The 19,004-nt window shown below is 31.1% G+C and overlaps 2 long non-coding RNA genes across 3 annotated transcripts; one reads left to right on the top strand and one right to left on the bottom strand.

Moving 5' to 3' along the window:
- LOC143083901 (uncharacterized) lies at positions 1–4,620 on the bottom strand. The gene is made up of 3 exons (XR_012980932.1): positions 4,010–4,620; positions 1,872–1,959; positions 1–1,242 (listed from the first exon to the last, which is right to left on the bottom strand). It is a non-coding gene; the product is annotated as an uncharacterized LOC143083901 (long non-coding RNA).
- An 8,621-nt stretch (positions 4,621–13,241) lies between these two features.
- Positions 13,242–19,004, top strand: LOC143083900 (uncharacterized). Of its 2 annotated transcripts, none has more exons than XR_012980930.1 (3): positions 13,242–13,351; positions 16,702–16,795; positions 18,393–19,004. It is a non-coding gene; the product is annotated as an uncharacterized LOC143083900 (long non-coding RNA). The 2 variants fall into 2 exon arrangements; XR_012980931.1 differs by having other exon boundaries at positions 13,268–13,386.

Here is a 19,004-nt window from a genome sequence, read left to right as displayed (position 1 = left end):
TGCAAAAGTTGTTCACCTTAATTTTTGGAGTTAAGTCAAAATGAAGTTGATAACTTGGTTGGTATTGGTTCCCTGATATTTGTCCTAAAATTGTTTGGCTCTAGCACCACTGTTGAAAAAGTTATGCCCCTTTTTTCAACAATTTCCTTAGAGGAATAGTTGTTTTCCTCAAGGGAAATCAAATTTCCCTAAAGGAAAAAGATTTTTCCTCAAAGGGAAATTGTTTTTTCCTCAAGGGAAATTGTTTTTTCCTCAAGGGAAATTGTTTTTTCAAGGGAAAAAGATTTCCTTCAAGACAACAAATTTCCTCTAATGAAATCATTGTTCTTCAAATTTCCTCTAAAGAAATTTCTGAACATCAAATTTCCCTTATTTGTTCTTGTTAAACATTTCTTCGCTATACCATGTATACAAACAGTATGAATATAATTATTACAAGACTGTATAGTTGATGCAAATGATATTCAAAACTTTCATAAATGTTTTACTCAACATTTTAATGACATTGAAAATTGATAAAGTCTGACTGTTTAGATCTAGGTATTGTTCATACTTTTTATAAAATTTAACTATGATTTATAACAAAAATTTGTAGCAAATGATTCTGTTTTCTTTGTAATTCATGTAATTGTTTCAATGCAATACATTAATAAGCAACCAATTTGAATGTCATACCATTTGTGGTGTTCTAAAGAATTTGTTTATATATTTGCAGATTAAATAATAAAATATACACTTTTCGTGTTATTTTAAATTACGATTTTCTTCTGTTTCAGCTTGTGTACAGTTTTCAATCCACTACGTAAGAATTCAGTGAATACATTATTCCATTCACTTAACATTTTCCTTCAATTCTAAGAGAAAACATTTTTGCAAATTGTTCTTCAATGATCTTCTTCCGTATATTTGATATGAGGGAGCGATGTAAATGAGTGGATAAAACTGGTGTTCCTTTTTTCAACAACAAAATAGTATTTGTTCTGCATTCTCCTTTCTTTCGAATAATATATATAATATGTTGTTGCTTTTATGCAATAGTGTTTTTGTGTATCTATGATAGAACTCCATTTTGTTTATTGGCATTATCATGTGATAATGATGAAATTTCCTGTTTCTTTTTTGCAGGAAAGCACACATTCCAGTTCAAATTAATCCAATTATGCACTTTGTAAATAAATTTCAACTTTAAGTTTCCTCTTCAGTAATGACCTATTGATCGTGAAAACCAAGATGTCTGATCACCTATAAATACACAAAATAAACAAATAAAATGTTATAAATGGAGAGAGAAACAGCAATAAATGTTTTTCATATGTAGCTTTCTTTATTAAAATTCATTAAGTAAACTTGAACCTTGCGAAAAATAATTAGCTGTGATGTAGACTAGAAAGTATAAAACGCAAAATAAAGTAGTTGCGAAAAATTAGTTGATTTACATTAGTCCAGTCTGTGTTTGCAGGAAATTTACATCATAGGTTGCCATATTCCTATTGTGCCTGTCCAAAGTCAGAGCCTGTAGTTTTTGTAAGTTTAGTCTGACACTAAAATTTAGTGGTTGTTGTTGTTGTTGTTTCATACCGGTTATATTTATTTTTTGTAATTTATTTTGTAATAAACTAGGCAATTAGTTTTACAGTTTGGACATGTTGGATTGTTTCAATTTTTCATCTTTGGGTCTTTTATAGCTGCCTACTTTGACTATAGGGTATGGATTTTCTCATTATTGAAGGTCGTCACAGGCCTACAATTGCTTTCTTAAAGCCATGATAGTTTTCATATTTAATATACCACATCTTTTAATTTTTATAGTAATCATGATTATCATCTTTCAAGTTCAACAACTTTAAAAAAATAAATAAAAGTGGCCTTACCATTTAGGTTTAGTTTGCTTCTGCAAATTTTAAATTGCCTATCATTTCTGCTGTTTATAATTTCTCTGTATCTTCTATAGTTCTTGTCCTATACATAAAAGAGTAAAAGTTATTATTGAATGGCATCTTGCATCAATATTTTTTTTTGCTGTTTAATGTACATGATGTATATTAATGTGTGTTTAATAAGAAGAGTGCACATGCTGAAATGTCTCGCCTTCTTTTACTAATCATTGATAATATGTTGATAGTCCTAAGTATAAAGCTTTATCACAACTGTCACATAAACTTAACATTAACCAAGATAAATAAATAAAGACTAATGAACCATGAGAATGAGGTCTGACAATGTCAGATGAACCATGCCAGACAGACATATACAGCTAACAAGGCTTCAATGCAACAATTATAGTTGACCTATTACTTATAGTTTAAGAAAAATAGACCAAATCACAAAAACACTGATCAATGAACCGTGAAAATGAGATCAAGGTCAAATAAAACCTGTGCCACTGACATATAGATCATAAAATATTTCTATACACCAAATACAGTTGACCTATGGCTTATAGTATTTAATAGATAAAGACCAAAACTCAAAAACTTAATTTTGACCACTGAACCATGAAAATGAGGTCAAGGTCAGATGACATCATCCCACTAGACATGTTCACCTTACAATCATTTCATACAACAAATATAGTAGACCTATTGCATAAAGTATGAGAAAAACAGACCAAAACACAAAAACTTAACTATAACCACTGAACCATGAAAATTGTCATAAATAGCATAGACACCTCTTAGTTTTGAGAACAACATGCGTTAATTGTGCAAGTATAATCATTGATAAATCATGCACAAGATTGACTTTTTTTTAAAAGCCTATATATTGAAATTTTCTGAAAATATTGCATGCATTTATTAATATGACCAATTTCAAGAAATGCGCAAAGATGTGAGATGATTTATATAATTGAAATTTCAGGAATTTACAGTAAAGGCTTTCATCCCCACTGCATTTTGCACTTTTCCCACGTCAGGAGCCAGATTATGGCCTTTGTGACCTTTGTATGATTTTTATTTTAGTTTCTTTTTTAATATCAAAGAGTTTAATATGACGTCCATTATCACTCAACTAGTATACATTAATGGCAAGCTAAAGCATGCCTCACAGGCAGGGATCCAGGAGGGTCTGAGGGTTGGACATGTTGGAACGCCCCTTTCTACATTGTTCTTTATTGGACGATCAATGCATTTGAATTTTAAAATTAACACCATTCGAACGTAAATATATTTCAAATTAAGATGCTGCAATGTAAAATCCCAGTAGAGCTGGGAAGATGGTATAAGTCATTCCAAAAGAAGAAAGGACATGCAATCTGTGTTTAACTGCAATTGGCAATGAATTCCATTATTTATTTGAATGCAATTCTTTATTAGTTAAAAAATATCAGAAATCAGCATATTCCAGAGTACTATGTGAAATATCAGAATTAAGCAAAAATGAAAGGACTAACTGTCATTGACAAATATTAACTTATTATTTAAAAATGTGTCTATATTCATTTCAAAGTTAACTAAAATATTATAATGTTAAAATATTATAATATAAAGTAATTTTCCATATATTTTATTTCTAAGTTGTTTTTTTTTTTTTTTTTAATTGTATGTGATTGTATTTTGTAATTTACCTCTTGTTTCACATGTCAATGTGACGGAGTGGTTTTCAAATAAAGCATATTGTATTGTATTGTATTGAATGGGGACATGTAGTTGGACCCCCCCCCCCCCATTTGTCTTTGGTTAGGAACCCCTTCTCGGGTTGTGGGATTTTCTCGTTGCATTGAAGACCCATTGCTGCTCTTTGGTCTTTTGATACATTCCCCATTTACATTTCGATTTTATATTCAGTTCTATTATAGATGTTAGACTTCTTGTTGATTTGGTTTCACATTTCGGCTTCGTCAGAGGAAAGCGTTCCAGAAATAAAATAGCCTTGCAAGACGTAATAATTATTTGGACTAGATTTTCACCACCATCAACATTGTAAAGCTTGTCTCACTGTGGAAGAAATGAGTTTGGCGCGTTTACAAAAATATAATTGTCTGTGCTGACAGGGGAGTGTGTGTGCATACCATTATTTAAATTTTCTAAACCTTCTTTTTCAATATTTTGTGCATTTCTTGGTAATATACTGTCAAACCTCGAGTGCTGCTTTACAAAAACGATCAACTTACAAGTAATGTAGGGGAAGGAAACTAGCTAAAAAGACCAAAAATAAGCCACAACTAATGGGGTCTCATTTGGGGGTTCTGTTCACGGATCTCGCTTTATAGTTACTATTTATTTTTTTTAGATTCCCGCATCCCGCTTACACTATGTAAGTAAACAATTCTAATATTTTTGTAATTTCCTATGTCCCGCTAAACTTCATTTCCAGTTTTCACGGCACAATATTTTGACTATTAGTGACACTAACACTGTGGTATTTTCACGTGGGTATTTTACCAATAAGGCCATATATTTCGGTGTGTAGAAATACCGCAAAGGAATTCTTAAAGGCGCTGACTAAGAAGAAAGTTTTTGCATTAAGGACACTAAAACGATGTTTTAAGATCACAGAGAATATGGATATATAGGAGGATATGATTAAATACCTCATATCTGTAAAGTTAGGTATCAATAGATATTGTAATTTTGAAGTTAAATGACTTTTTAATCAACGCGTGCCACTCGGCACGTGACCAACGGCTTATTGCAAATTCAATAATCAGCATGTTCGTCTTTTTATCGTTCAGGGCCGTAACTAGCCTCTCTTAAAAGTGAGGCAAAATATTCGCCGAGCGTAGCGAGGCGAAAAAATTTTGGCGAGGGATCTGGTTGGGGGGAGCGCTGATGGGCCCCAGACGCTCTGAGAAAAATAATGCAAAATCGTGCATTCTGAGCTATTTTTTTCAACAATATTCTGGTCTCATAGCAATAACAAAAATTCATTGTAAAAGACTTTCAGGTTTTAGGGATAACATTAAGATCGATATATATATATATATGATGGATAAAGCAAAAATCGTAATTCTCATAATCCTTAATACCGAATCTGTCTGTCTGTTCTTGTCTTGTCTTTGGTTATTTTTTTATGACTAGATTTAGATATAGTGACAGTGCAGTATTATACTTTAACTACTAGTACTGTTAAAGTCGACATTAGAAACCATCTTGATCTTGTTTTATGATATTAATGATTCTTTTATTGTTGGAGACCATCCAGCAACTATCAAGATGAAGAACAGGAATTAAACTTTAACAATTGATCATTCGTATTTTTCTATACATAGACTTTGTGTGCGATTAGGTTCCGTGCACGTGTACTCAATATTCCTTTTTTTAATTTCTGTTAAAAGAGTCTGAACATGACTTAATGCAAGGGTAACCCTTCAATGTAAAAGGTTATATGGCAATACATTGTTGTTGGTTTTTTTTCAATTTATTTGATACCGTGAAATTGGTGACCATATTTCAATTTAAACCATGTCAGTTTTCTAGTTTTATCTACGAAAAAAGCCAGTTTTGTTCTCTTTGATATCAAGTTCAATTCTCCATGCAGAAACGACGATTCATTTCTGTGTCTTGTAGCATCGTATATTCTTAAAATATTTTCTCGCACATTGTATGGACATCGGTTGGCATGCAACATTGCAAAACCACACGTTTACAAATGAAAATCAACACTCAGACTATAGTCATTAAGTAGGACAATAAATTAACAAAAGACAAACCCGGGATCACGAAAAACATGAAGGGGCTACACCAGAGAGTGAAGAGAACTGGCTTCTTGCAAGACATTTTCCGTCAAAACAATTTGACAATCTTTTTGTTTCAGGTTTTTTTTTTTTTTTTTTTTTTTTGAAATTTCAAACATGAGGCATTTGCCTCAATGTAGTTACGGCCCTGTCGTTACTTATTGATTAATTAATGGTTGTTGTTGAATAAATTTAACGGTTTAGCGTGGTAAATTTTCAAGTTTATGAAAGAAAAATTAAAAAAAAATGAATTTTGTGTTTTAAAACTTTGCCTTTGTTATATTTTGTTTTTAAGGAAATTGCTATGCAAGCTTTTTTTTTAAAATTAAAGAACCCTATTTTGAGATACAAATTGAGACAAAAATGCTTTTGAGATTTCGTTTCCTTGTTAACAACACAAGAGTTTACATATATTATCATTATACCTTGAATGAGTGACATATGCATGAGAGTATGTGGTGTCCGTGGGGTTCTTCAAAATCCGATTACAGAAGTAATGTAGAAAAACTCCAAGAGGTAAAATTATATGGGTGTGTCTAAACACTGCTAAGGAGTCCTTAGTGCACTAAGGACTGATAACATGCCACTAAGAACTAGATGGAGAGCTGTTACATGCAATTTCTTTTCATATTACGGTAGAAATTGAAATTTAATGCATAAATTTCAAATTTTATAGAAAAATTATAATAAATTAAGGAGATATTCAACATTATTTAGACACGTGTCTGTTTTTCTTTGATATGCCGAAAATCCATGAACCGTTTGACACGTGTCAAATTACATATTAATTGATTACACGGGAATCCTTTTGGTAAAGTTGGATACTAATAAATGAATTGTTGTTGAAATTTTATTAACAAAAAAATCTGAATGAAGAAGTATTTTCTCAAGTGTATATTTCTTGTAAATAATAAATTTGTCACCAGAGAAATATATCTAATGTCGGATTTTTATTTGATGTTCATATTAATAAGTGACTGAAATACAAATTTTTATAGATATTTAATTCACATTTATATATATTTTTTTTTAAAGTACGTGTTGAAGTTTGGATAACCGGCAGATGCTTGTTACGTTTTCATTAAATTCATCTTGTTATTGGGCTGTGATAAGCCCGGTAGTACCGAAAAATTAATCTAATATTTCGTAGCGTTCTTTGTCTCTTGAACCAATTTTATTTTTCAGGTGGTCGGACACATTATCTATAATGTGTTTTGTACCCGTATCTCTATTCTGTTTATTTTTTCTTGCAAGCGTGCTTTAATGTGGTGACAGGCGACGACGGACATGCGTTTGAACAATAGACTGGTTTGGAGCTGGAACACTTTAGTTTGTTTCTTATGGTGCACTGTTCAAAATTTATTTTCATATATGAAGACATTTTAAGAAATGTATAACTGGACAAAACGAAACCAATAAGATAATGCATTTTTACTACATGCAACACACTAAGTTCATATATGACCCGTTTGAGTAATATATTTCGGGCCTTCAACAGTGAGTAAAGCGCATAGCACATAGTCATTATTTCATAAATTATTTCGTACGATATGTTAAGCAGACAATTTGTTAAAAACAATACAAATCGGATTTCCTTCCGACATACTTGCCACAGGCATTTGTCTCAGAAAAAAAATTCCTATATACCTTTTCTGAGACAAGTGCCTGTGATACTTGTTCTTCTTTAAGAAAAGTAGATTTAAAGAAATTATAGTTGAAAATATTTCTGTCTGCTTTTTCTTTTTTTCGCGTGATATATTTAGGTTTAAATATTCTGATTATATTGCATTACAAAAAATAATTATTTACACATCATGTGGTAAAGGCATATTTTCAAGGCATTCATACGAAGCATTCTCTTTCTCTGTCAGAATTATATCTTTAGCTCTAAATTTACACATACTGAAAAAAAATTCGTGAATACTGTACTAAAAACTGTGGAACATTTTTAAAACATTTGTCTCTTTTATATATTTGAAAATGAAACTTAATCTGACTTAAAATCGGGAAATGATTTTTTTAACTTCTTTTACTTTTAGAAGAATAATAAAATGTCGAAATATACAAACAAATAAGTACCGTATGAAGCCTTTGTAAACAAATATCAAGCTGGTTGAAAACTAGTGGTTTGGATAAACCCCAAGAACGACACATAATTTTCTCTCTCTCAATTCCATCGTATTGTTTTAGTGAAACCATTTGTATATATACACGCATCTTTGTCGAAATTAAAATAAAAACAAAACACTTATCAATATATATATTTATTTTGTCTTCATATCTCTTACATAACAAGCTGACCACACTCTAACTTATTAGTCATTTAGTAGGCGCACATCAAAGTCGTGCACATGTGGCAAATAACTTTGTCGGGAAAGAAGTAAAACAAAAACAAAATTATTTGTTCTGTAATCATTTTGCATAAGAACAACACATTTAATTATAAATATTAAGCATACATTTTTTTAGATACAATTGTTTATTACCTAAAATAAAAAGATTATGATTGTTTAATGAATTGTTTTGTCATTTGGCACGTGTCAAACGGTTCATTGACTTTCGGCATATCAAAGAAAAACGGGCACGTGCCTAAATAATGTTGAATATCTTGTTTATTTATGATTATTTTTCTATAAAATTTGAAATTTATGCATGAAATATCAATCTCTAACATAATATGTAAAAATAATACACACAACAGCACTCCTTCTAGTCCTTAGTGGCATTGTATAGTCCTTAGTGCACTAAGGAGTCCTTAGCAGTGTTTAGACGTACCGAAATTATATTACGTTTTAAAAAGAGACTATAAATCATAACTGTCTCCTATGAACAATAACTTTAAAACTGATGTCAATGCTTTTTTTTTAACAATTCATCTTTATTTCAACAATTGAAGATGAATACCATTTTATTTTATAATGTAATAAGCATCGTGATGTAAGAAATATAATTCACAATGTGCAGGCGCGAATCTAGAGCTTGAAGCGGAGGTTTGGGGGAGGGGGTACGTGATAAATGTTTAGAATACTAGAGAAGTTTTCTTGTTATATAAAACCATATGTTTTTCAATAAATGGCAAACTTTTTGTTCATCCGGCATATGGTTACTCTAAATAAACTTTTGATTAGTTTAATTATTTGATTACAGATCGTATCTACCCGTTTTGCAATTGCTGTATCACCCTAAATGAGGCTAATAAAGATATGTATAATAAAATATAGAGGTAGCAGTCTTGGATTGTCTTAATTAAATCCTTTGATCCTCTAATTATCAAGTTACCCTTTGGCCAATGTAATTATGACTTGTGTATATTTAAAGAAGTTACTTATATATATCTTTATTCTCATAAAGCAAATGCATTACATCGGTACAGAGATAACAAATACAACAATAAATATTTACAATATGTACAAAACAAGCGAGAGAGGTTACAAAAGTTACAAGCCAGGAGTACAAGCACGGGCCGACAAACACAAGTATTTATATTTTCTATAAAAAAAACAAAGCTTCTTCAGAACTGGTTTTCTTGTACTTGACATAACTTCAGAGAATTTAACTGTATTTTGCCGTTTTGTAAAATATGCAGTTAAAAACTCTTTTCGTTTTTGATTGAAAAATTTGCATTCAAATATAAAATGATATTCGTCACCTATTTGTCGATTGTTACATAGACTGCAAAAGCGGTTTTCTCTGATTACGTTTTGCCATCTTCCTGTTTCAATCGGCAACTTAGTATTAGTCGTTTGAAATCGACAAAAAACAAAAGCGTCTTTGAAGTCCAAAATATTAAAATATTCTTCAATTTCAAGTTTTTTTTTTAAATTTTTGTAGTTTATACCTTTTGACGAATTTTGAATGAGGGAATTCCAGTTCTGAATATATTGATATAGCAATCTCTGCTTTATGACAGTTTTTAACCATTCTTTATTAACAAAATTTTGTGACTCCCATATGTTTGAGAAACCACAATCTTGAAAGATTTTTTGTATAAACAAGATCCATTTTATCTGGTTATTATGTAGCGACAACGTGTCACCCTATTCAATATATATATATATATATATATAGTAAAGATAACATTAAAAAATATTTTAAGATTTTCAAGCGGTGTGGTTGGGTGTCATGTTGACAGGGGGGGGGGGTCACCTTAATTATGATTAAAACATGTTTTTTGTACTGCCTCTAATTAACAGAAACTAAAATCTCATTAAAAATGAAAAATCAGAATATATTTTAATATAAAATTTGTAGAACAGAAGTTAAATATCCCATAAAACATAATGAATAATTATACATGCAGAGACCAAAGCAGCAAAGATATAGTCAATAGAATCTATTTGCATTTGCCTATGTTCTATCCTTATAAAACCTTGCTGTGAGGCATGGTCCCTGACATCAGAAAAATGAATGAAGTATTGGCAACTGGACGTTAAGCAACCAAATATAAATCCTCACTTTTCCGTGAAGTGTTCACAATTATTTGTCTTTTTAAAATTAAAAGGATTAAAAATTCCCAAACTGAAAAGAGTTGAAAATACTTTATTACTTTAGAAGTAAAAATTATAACAGACAGAATAAATACGGCAGAAACAAACAAATGGGAAAAAAATAAATAACAATTTGAAATACCATATATACATGTTTAAACAGTTTACTAGCAGATTATGAACGGGTCAAGGTTGAGCGAACGTGAATTTCTACCTATTACACTAAAAAGGTGACAATCAATTTTTTGAGGCACGTGTCGAATACACATTAGATAACTTTCTAATTAAAAAAGGTATAATTGTAAAATTTAAAATAATGAATTTTTACAAAGTCTATTTTTATATGCCATGTCCTTTGTAACAGTTGTATCATTCCATCAGGTCCTTAGTGCACATTTTTGTTCTTAGTGCACTAAGGAGGTCCTTTGCGGTATTACTACGGACCCCATATATTTGAAGCTGTTCAAAATACTGTACATTATAGGTACGTGTATCAGATTAAACAATAATTGTCATATATATAAAAAGAATAAGTAATCTGGTATGAAATATGTCCACTGGAACGACCGTGCAAGTGCTATATATATATTATAGCCAGTCAAGGTCGTTAAAAACTTCCATTTGTTGTTGTCCACTGAAAATAAGCTCTTGAATACACGAATCCCCGTTTTATTAATGCCAAATTTAGCATTTAGTATTTAGTATTTCTTATTCTTTTTCTTATGATTTTATCATATTTTTTGTGTGAAATTTTCTGTGTGGTTGAACATGAAATTGCCTCCGATGCTACAAAGAAAATTTGTTTAATGTCAAATGTTGCAATATATGCTAAGTATTACGGTGTCTTCCCGATTGTCCCACTTTTTGAAATTACAGGTAAAAAGGTAATGAAATTTTGTGGGACAATCGGGAATATGTTTGTGGGACAATTGGGAAGTTTAAATGTGGGACAATTGGGAACTGTTTTTATAATGATTAATTTGTTTTTATAGCGTGTTGCAGTTAATCAAAGGTTAATAACCAATGTAACTTATAAAATATGAACAAAATAAGAACAAATAATAATATTTACATATTTTATTTTGCTCATAGTAGGTACAATTGAAGTATCATATGATATGATATGAAGTCTTTTAAAAAAACATTTTTTTTTTAGTCTAAGATGCATATTTTTTTATTGGCTTTGGACTAGCAGTCAGTACTGTGAGTACTCTCAGATCTGTACTTAGTGTCTTTGTTGTGGTTATGTCCCAAGCCAGGAGCCTGTAAGTCAGTGGTTTTCGTTTGTTGCCGTGTAACATATTTGTTTTTCGTTCATTATTTTGTACATGAATTATGCCATTAGTTTTCTCGTTTTACATTAGTCATTTTGGGGCCTTTTGTAGCTATGTGGTATGGAATTTGCTCATTGTTGAAGGCCGTATGGTGACCTATAGTTGTTAATTTCTGTGTCATTTGGTCTCTTTGGGAGAGTTGTCTCATTGACAATCATACCACATCTTCTTATTTCTTATGGAAGTATTGCTCTTCTTTATAATTGGTGAAGAGTCCTGTTGACTGCAAAAACAATGGGAAAATTGGAAAAACAACTTTTAATAGTGATTCTTGGAAAGGCTGATCTGGAAAAGTTCTAGACAGCAGCAAATTTAGAGAAAATAGATGGGGGTACAAGAAATGATTTTACCAGAAGCATGTGCATTCCATATAAAAAAAAATCTTTCAAATTTTTCAAATATGTATTTTTTCAATCAATTATAACAAAGAAGTTGAAATAATAAGATTTGTGTTCTAAAAAAAGAGAAAATTCCAAAATTGACAAATTGACAGAATGGTCAATAGTGATTCAGAATAGTCAATAGAATGGTCAGAATAGTCAATAGAATGGTCAATTTGACACAAAAAAGCAATAAAATTTTATAAAACTTTCTTATATTAACACCTACTTCTAGGTTTTTTTTTAAGTTAGTTCTATTCAGATTGGTCCACCCTATCTTTATTGAAGTATAAAAAAAAATAAAGTTTAATTGTGAAACTGTGATTTTTTTTCATGATAATAGCCCAAAAATGGATAACATTTGATGAAAACTGACAAAATTATCAGAATTGGGTACTTTCAAATGGCTGTAGCAAAAATATTTTTTTTATACTTTTATAAAATTAATATTAAATGTGCAATAATTAATTCTTGTTTATTTAGCAAAACAAACAACAGTTGCCTTGTTTATCTAAGAACATTTTACTACATAAAATAATGTGGGACAATCAGAACTTTTCATGTGGGACAATCAGAACTCTAAAATTTTAAAAAGTGGGACAATCGGGAATAAACCAGTATTACACGTGGACAGGATGTTCCCCAAAAAATAAGTTATACACACTCCGAGGGTACACGCTAGTGTCATATGGAAAATTACTGGGTCACCTGTAAGATGGTAATCAGCCATGCAACTAATCCGGTTACTTAACTGACCATGTCACTTCAATTTAAAGTTTATCGGTAGATCAAATGATAAATTCGTTTTAATTGAACATTTCAGATCTAAAGGATTTATCATTATAATGAAGTGAAATAATTAAACCATATCGTATTATTTTCAAAAGATTATTTATTTTCATATTTTTTTTTATCTATGCCGGGAAAGAATTGAAAACTGTATTTATAATTTTTAAATTTATTTTATAAAAAAATCCGTGTAGGTTTCATGAAATGGAACCCACGCATTCCTACTTAAGATTTATAAAGGAGTAGGTTCAGTAAGACCCCTTTTCGGCCCCAAAATATAGCAGTTTTACAAAATTGTATAGTACTAGAACCGAACACCTGTTTTGGGATATATATACATATAGTTAATTTACCGTAAATAACTGCGAGAAAATGAATAATACACAAGTTGATAATTGTCTCTTCTCTGCTTATTAACTTGCATGCAATATTTTCTCTGATTTACTTGTGAGATCACCGACACTAATAATAATTACCTAAAAAAATAGGTGCTCCTTACTGGGAAGATCATATCGGATCCTATCAATTTATTGGTTCCATTCCCCCAATTAAATGAGTCTACACGTCTCCTTAGAAAAAATGCCTTGCAATGCGTCTGAACTACTAAGTACTTCCATATGATTTCGAAAACAGATAATAATCTATTTCACTGGATGAGATTGGGCTGACGGATTTTTAAATGGAAATGTATTAATTTTTATTTATAGCACAAGTTTTACAAGGCAAGATTATTCACCCTTTTCGCCCTACAAATCAAATGGTTGCCTCCTTACACCTACACGAGCTAAAACATATACATATGAACATTTGATATCATTTATTTTGTGTGACAACTCTTCACCAATGACCTGAGTGAAAGGTTGACATGGGCAGATCCAGAAATTTCCATTTTTTTAATTATTTTTTTTTTTGGGGGGGGGGGGGGGGGCAGAGGGGGATGCTTGCTCCAGTCATGCTTCAGTGATTCCCTATATAATCAACAAAATATTTCACACCAAAAAGGGGGGGCGGGGCTTTCTCCTTAATAAGAAATCTCTGTTTTCAGGCATAGGCTATGAAAACGGCTAATGAGTTTTCAGATGCTTTACATTAAAATACATCATGTACATACATGTGACATACACAATTATATATAAATGTAGAATCAAATCTTGATAAATGTATGTAGTTGAAATTGTTAGCTTTAAACATTAAAAAAATGAACTCCCAAAGTTTAAACACAATTAAGAATGACCATGTACATGATGTAGTCTGTAATGTATGCCATTGCCATGAAGCTAGATCATTGTAGGTAAACTGTCATCTATTTCCTTAAATCTTTGTCGCCAGTCACCCCAAGTTTGATTTAAATTAGGGAGCTACCATTTGATTTTTATGGGGGGCTAGGATGAAATTTGAAAAAAATAGGCAGAACAGGAGTTTTGACAGTCAGGGGACTTACTGAAATAGGTGATTTTTAAATCACTTATTCGAGTAGCAAAATTGTGGTTTTGTCACAAATTGAAATTTTGTATTTTTTTCCAAATTTTAAACACATCTGGTTTAAATAATATCTTTTAATTAGTAAAATTAAAAAAAAATAAACTTTTTGCTTCTTTTAAGAAGAAAGGTTTCTGTCTTTGATGCTATCATTTAGCTGAAAATTCTATTTTAGTTGAAAAAATGCTATAATAATGGCTTTACATAATGAACTGATACTTTCTTCAAAGATTTTTCCCAGCAGTGGGAGTATTTTTCCTGTGAAGTTCAAGGTTTCATCTTTCAGATTATGTAATAAAATTCTACTGTTGCGATAAAAATCTCACTGTTCGGGGGTGTTGAAATTAGTAGGGATAATTAAAAGAATGATACTTAAAGAAGTGATTTTTGGGAAGGAAATTGAGGTCTGATACTTAAACAAGTGATTTTTATGTTATTATCCTAGATTCAGTACAAGGTCATCACCTGAAATGACTTGGTCATCCTAGACAACACAGATGTTGGTTCTGATAAGTTTAGAAACATAATTAGTCCCTGGATCATTAGTATTTTATATTTAAAGCTACAATAAAATTAAATCACTTCTTCTAGTGATTAATTTGTACTACTTAAATAGGTGATTATTAAAGAAAGACAACTCTAACTTCCAACCTTTATGGAAATAATGTTACTTAAATCAGTGATTTAGAAAATCACTCATTTAAGTAAGTCCCCTGACTGTTTGAGAAAAAAAAAGGCAGGATGAGACACTAGCAAAAAAGTCAGGACGACAATTTAGGTAAAAAAAGTCAGGATAAATTTTTTTGGTAAAGTAGTATGTCTGAAGTTGTCAAACTTAATGATAGACCCTTCAGGGGCGGATCCAGTCATTTTAAAAAGGGGTTTCCTAACCCAGGACAAAAAGGGGGGGTAATTACATGTCCCCATTCAAATGCATTGATAGTCCAAAAAAGGGGGGTCTTTGACACATTCCCCATTCCCATTCTTAATTTTATCATGTAGTCGTCGTAGTAGCCGAAGACACTTGGTTTTCGCATAATTACTTTTAGTATAAGTTAACAGAAATATATGAAACTCAAACACAGGGTTTGTGACCAGAGTTTTTGTCCAGAGTTTAGAAATTACATGAATTAGGGGCCAATATTAAACTTTGTTTGATTTTATAGAAAATTGAATTATTGGGGTTCTTTGATATATATATTCCAAATCTAACTGTGTATTAAGCTTCCTAGTTTTTTGGTCCTGTTTAAATTGGTCTATCTTAAGGTTCAAAGGGTCCAAAATTAACATGATTAAACTTATTTTGATTTTAATAATATTTAAATTCTTGGTGTTCTTTAATCATGTTAATATGCTGAATCTGAATATTTACTTAGATTTTTAGTATGGGCCCAAATTTCAAGTTGGTCCAAATTGGGGTCCAATATTTTACTTTGTTTGATTTCCAAAAAATTGAATATATGGGGTTCTTTGATATGCTGAATCTAACCATTCATTTAGATTTTTGATATTTTGGCCCGTTAACAAATTGGTCCACATTGAGATCTAAAGGGTCCAAAATTGAACTTTATTTGATTTCATCAAATAATGAATTATTTGGGTTCTTTGATCATGTTGATATGCTGCATCTAACCATGTATTAAGATTTTGAATATTGGACCATTTTAGAGGTTAATTGTCAATTTAAAATTTTTAAGTACTTGGACCACATTCATTCAATGTCAGAAACCTATGCTGCATCAACTATTGAATCACAATCCAAATTTACAATTCAGAGTTGTATCCATAAAATTGAGAATGGAAATGGGGAATTTGTCAAAGAGACAACAATCCGACCAAATAAAAAAACAACAGCAGAAGGTCACCAACAGGTCTTCAATGTAGCAAGAAATTCCCGCACCCGGAAGCGTCCTTCAGCTGGCCCCTAAACAAATATATACTAGTTCAGTGATAATGAACGCCATACTAATTTCCAAAGTGTACACAAGAAACTAAAATTAAAATAAAACAAGACTTACAAAGGCCAGAGGCTCCTAACTTGGGCCAGGCGCAAAATGCGGCGGGGTTAAACATGTTTGTGAGATCTCTCCCTCCCCCTATACCTCTAACCAATGGAGAAAAGTTTGAATTGAATGTTGTGTCCATACTTGCGCCAACTGTTCAGGGTTTAAAGTGTACGTTTGTATCAAGCTGAGCCATGCATAGCATTCTTATTGGTTATTTATATATTAATTTGAAATTTTGACGAGTGAGACACATACAGATTATACAGTGTAAACAATGTTTCAGAGTTTAAGGTAGTCAAGCAAAACAAATCATAGAAGAATAGTTGAATCATGTTTTTGTTGTCCAATGAAAAATTAGTACGAATACCAAGAAAAAGTATGGGAATGTTTGTTTTTTAAACTATTGACCAGGGTGAAAGTCTTTGAAAGTTATGACTGACAAAAAGTTTGTGAAATGAAATAGCACAAATATTCCATTCTTATTAAATATTATTGTATATAAAGAAAATACTGATGTTTAATAATAGTTTTTACCCTTTTTATGTTTTATAGGACAAGAAATATAGAAAAATAATGAAAAATATAAACAGTTTCAATAGAAATGAGCGACAAAACAAGATAAACAGAATACAACAAGGCCTAAATGGTAAGACCACTTCTATATACTGTAAATTCAGAAATTATTGCTTGCCTTTATTATTGTGATTTTTCAGGGAATGGACAACTTATTGTGATTACAAAAAAAATCTGCATCAATTATATATCATGTATATACATGATATATATATGTTTCTGTTATCAAAATATGACTTCTTATTTTTGCGATACTCACCCAGTCACATTAATCGCATTACTAAAAACCTCTGGATAATTTCTGAATTACAGTAATAAACATGATAAAAGTAATTGCCTTTGAATGATGACTCTTATAAAAATAAGAAGATGTGGTATGGTAAATGAGTGACTTATCCACCAGAGTTCAAAGAAGTGGATGCAAGAAATTAAAGGCCAATGATGGGCTGGCCTTCAATAATGAGACAACACTTCCTTTATAGGTCAGCCAATAAAGATCCCAACATGAAAAGATTTAAACAATCCAATTTAGTTCAACATGTTCAAAAACAATAACAACAAGAATGTGTCCCCAGTACACGAATGCCCCACTCGCACTATCATTTTCTATGTTCAGTGGACCGTGAAATTGGGGTAAACCCTCTAATTTGGCATTAATATTAAAAAGATCATATCATAGGGAACATGTATACTAAGTTTGAAGTCGATTGGACTTCAACTTCATCAAAAACTACCTTGACCAAAAACTTAAACCTGAAGCGGGACAGACAGACGAACGGACGAACGAACGAACGGACGAACGGACGCACAGACCAGAAAACATAATGCCCCTCTACTATCGTAGGTGGGGCATAATTAATAAAAAAAATATCATGTCTGTGAGCACTCAACCTCTTACCTGACCATAATATAGGACAGTGGTTCAAATAACACAGCATATGAACATTCTATAACAACTTTTGCAAGTGGCTAAACTTTAAATATCACTGCAAGGCACTAAACAACGAATATTAAATCTTGGACACAAAGCACTGAAATAAGAGAACTCATATAAAGCATGAAAAGTAAGAATATCAAATGAAAGTTTCTCAAATGTTAAAGTCATATGAAACGAGTGAGTGATGAAAAATAAAGTTTGTCCAACTTTTGAACCAATGCATGTATACATCATAAACTTAGTCCTCTGTGCACGATTTTATCATTATTTTCACAAGTATATCATATAAATCGTCAATTTTTTTTTCTCTCTGTTTGTTATGATTTAACAAATAATGCTGCTCATTAAATGCCGTGTTTTGAAGCTGAGTTTTACCGATTGCCACCTTATAGTAAACAAATCACAAAAAGCATGGGTATTGAGCACGTGTTTAACATGTATAATCAGCTATTTGTTTATTTCAATGACAGATCCTTGCATATTGTGGTCACCAGATTTTTACGAGGAGGGTTACGCTCGGGTCACTATGTATATGGAAAATATGTATCGGCGAATTGCTTCCTGGAAGCAAGCAATTAAAAATAAGTAAAAAAAACATAATTATTATACATATTTTTTTTTAATTTGAGGTTTCTTATGACTTTAATTAAAACATGATAAAATAAGCCTATTTATATTGCTGTTTTTTTCTCCATTTATCATGTTTATAACTTTTTATTTTGTGTATTTATAGGTCAGATATCTTGGTTTTTATGATCATCGTCAGGTCCTGCAAGTCTATACTGAAGAGGAAACTTATTTGTTAATACTTTTCTACATAATGTGCTAATTGGATTAATTAATGTGAAATGAACTCAATTGTGTGTTTTTCTGGAAAAAGAAATAGAAAAAATTCTACAAAATTGCTATAAACAAAATGGAGTACTATCAAAGATGCACAAGGACACAATGGTGTAAAATGTAACAACCTACATATTCACTGATGGATTATGGAGAAATTAAGAAAAAAATAGTGTCTTTGTCATGTTTGTTGTCGAAATAAACACATGCGTTATCCATTTATGTACATAATATTATGTACATGGCTCTCCATCATATCAAATATACAGAGAAGATGTTTGAAGAACAAGTTGCCAAAATTTATTCAACCAATTGAAGGAAGATATCTTGTGAATGGAATTATTTATGCACTGAACTGTTATGTAGGGGGTAGAATAATTATACACAGCAGCTGAAACAGAAGACAAGTTAATTTGACATGAAAAGTGTTTATTTTATATAATCTTTTGTATCAACATGATCAATAATTCAGTCTAGGAGAAAATATATTTATACTGTTTGTCAA

The sequence above is a fragment of the Mytilus galloprovincialis genome, chromosome 7 (assembly GCF_965363235.1).
Source record: "Mytilus galloprovincialis chromosome 7, xbMytGall1.hap1.1, whole genome shotgun sequence".
Lineage (NCBI taxonomy): Eukaryota > Metazoa > Mollusca > Bivalvia > Mytilida > Mytilidae > Mytilus > Mytilus galloprovincialis.
Note: the sequence above shows the minus strand (reverse complement) of the source record. Positions and strands in the feature narration are given on the sequence as shown.